The sequence below is a fragment of the Euprymna scolopes genome, chromosome 4 (assembly GCF_053919585.1).
Source record: "Euprymna scolopes isolate OS-2025 chromosome 4, ASM5391958v1, whole genome shotgun sequence".
NCBI lineage: Eukaryota > Metazoa > Mollusca > Cephalopoda > Sepiida > Sepiolidae > Euprymna > Euprymna scolopes.
The window spans coordinates 45,422,277-45,425,459 of NC_136485.1; positions in this window are offsets into that span (position 1 = coordinate 45,422,277).

A 3,183-nucleotide genomic window follows, 5' to 3' on the forward strand; every position below is an offset into this window, starting at 1 on the left:
AAGTATCGATACTAAAAATAAACATCATTTAATAAGGAGGGAACAAATAAAAATCTGAAACAAAACCAATAATAAAAAATAATATACATGGATATGCCAAGTACAAATAGTTAAAATAGACAGCATTTTAAAATGAAGGAACTCTATATTATTACTAAAATTCTAAATGTTTATTTATTTTTTATGTGTGTGTGCCTATATATTAATAAAACTTTCGAACTGAATTGTAAAATTCTTTTTTCTCTGAAAGGTGTGAGTCCCTAGATTGTCCTTATCTATATATTGTTCGTAAAGAACAACGCCGAGTCACACAAAAATAAGGGTTTTTGAGCCGTTTCCCAAACTTGTCGAAAAAGTTATTTACCCATGTCAACGGAATTTAGTACTGTCTGTGTACAGGCGCGGTAACATCTTTCGGCATACGACCAGGACTTGTGGCGCAATGGATAACGCGTCTGTTACAGAAGATTCCAGGTTCGAATCCTGGCAAGTTCGTAATTTTATCCAACGTTTACTCAATATCCTTACCCTTTGTTAGGGTACTTTTATTTTTTCAGTCATTTTGTTTTGTGCTTATGGGAATTTCCCATACTACGAGTTCACAGAGTAAGCGTTGATGTTAAGACGATGTTAAGTGTACTTGATGTTGAGTGTACTCGATTTTGTGTTTGATTCGGTGTTGTGTGTGCCGACGTGACGCAGCCGCTAGTATTTGGAGTATGTAAAAAGAAAAAAAATATATTTGGAAATAATAAGTATAATTTATGAAATGATAGTCTGGAAGCGGCGATGATAAAGACTGTGCAGTTATAAATAAAGTAGTAAATATAATATTTTGTGAAGATTTAAGTAAATAAGGGCATTACTGTAGATATTAGTATAGGTAGTACAAAACACATGTTTGACAAGAACTTTAATATTTTTTTTTACACAGTGATCACCACTTATCAAGGCCCGGAAGCCACTCAGGGATAAGGGTTATTGCAAGTACATTACGTTAGTGTGGAGATTTGATGAATTGTTTACTTAAGGGGGCGGTTCATTAAGAATTTGTTAACATTGGACTTGAAGACATCCAAGTTGTAGTCCGGTGGGAAGCAGGCAGACGGAACAGAGTTCCACAGGCGTGCAGTTCTAAGAAAGAAGCTTTGTTCATGGAATCTGCGTTTTGATTTAGGCACAGATATAGAGTGGGGGAAATTTTTCACAGTGGATTCAGCTAGACGGGTTTTTTTCGTGAAAGATTGGCTTACATGTGATTTAAATGCTTACAATTAATTAGGAATGTAAGTGGCTTACATGTGATTTAAATGCTTACAATTAATTGATATCTCTTGTTTTTTATTGAAGAGTTTATATATACTTTCCTTAAGAAAGTTATATATTATTTCTATTGTTTATTTTTTTTCTGTTTTTATCTTTGTTTTCTTATCCTACCCATCCTTATCTTCCTTCTTTTCTTTCTTTATGCCTTTTCCCCCAATTGTGTTCCCTATTTCAATACAAACCTAAATCCCATCCCTTCTTCCATCTTCTTTCAATATATTAAAAACCATTTCCCTTTTTATTTTTATATTCTTAGTTTTAATAACATGTAATGTGACCTTCTGATAATAATTGCTTGTGACACTGAATTCCTGAACGATTTTCATTACAGATTAAAACAAATAAAATTAATATATATATATATATATATATATATATATATATATATATATATATATATATATATATATATATATAATGTAAAAGTCCACGTATGCTTCTAGAATAGTGATTTAAAGGTTATGAAAGTTTTTTTGAAGTTTTGTATATATATATATATATATATATATATATATATATATATATATATAGTGATTTAAAGGTTATGAGTTTTTTTTGAAGCCTGAAAACGGTGTTACTTTCTGTAATTAATATTTTCTTTTTATATTTCAAGCGATCCCCCGCTCTTGGTCACAAAAAGTATCGATAAAAATGTATATATACATATTTTTTAACCATAAGCAGAGGACCGCTTGAAATATAAAAATAAAATACGTCCTGATTACAGTTTTAAATCTGCTTGGTTACACATGGGAGTGTTGTTAGCGATCCGATAATTTTATCAGACTAATGCAGTGTTAACACGACTCGTAATTGAAACATGTGTAACCAAGCAGGTTAAAAACGATAAACACACACACATTATATATATATATATATATATATATATATATATATATATATATATATAATAGAATATTTGCATTTAATATGCAGTTTCCAACGGCATGATGCCGGTTTTCTTTTTTAAATTAAAACCCTTAAAAGATGCTTTAAAAATATCTTTTACATTTTTAAGATCCTCTTGGCAGCCATGTGTTACTAAAGTTCTATATATATATAAAAAAACCCTTTTCTGTATTGTTCGAATAACAGCGCCAAAAAGAGAAAAACCTACTAATTACAAAACTAAACGAAAATATTTTTCTGTTTGCTGTGAAACACTTGTCCTCTGACTGCATGTTATTAACCGACATGAATGAGATTATAGTAAAATGAATGGGGATGATTGTTAATATAAAAATAGTTGCATCTCAAACGTGGTTTCTCACTGTTAAAATTTAAATTATTGAAAGATGCTTTAAAAGAGATTTTACCCTTATATATATATATATATATATATATATATATATATATATATATATATATATAAGAGCTAAATTGACCGACTTATTTTAACTGAAAGTGCTCAACGATAATAAACGAGCGTTTTTTTTTCTTAAAGGAGCTGACATAATTATGTACTATAATAATTAAATACCTACAGATAGTTAAATACCTACCTAGTGTTTTATACTTTCGGGAATCCTCAGTACAGGGTTTCACGATTAAACCAGTGGATAGATTCGAACCCGGCGTCAAAAGCTATCTACGGCTTCATTAGCAAGGACCGTACTCATTTGGCTACCGTTAACCGCGGGAAATAACGTTGAAATTTAAACATTTTATTTTGAAATGTTCTTTTTTACGTCAGCCCCTCACCTGTCGGGCTGAGTGTCAAGTGACGAATCCTTGACGAGTACTTCTACCATGTCTCCATGCAGCCGAAGCCGCTAGGAGACACATCCCACCATGAGAGATTCATAAAGGGGTATATATATATATAATTGCCGCCCACATCGGCAATATTTGGCACAA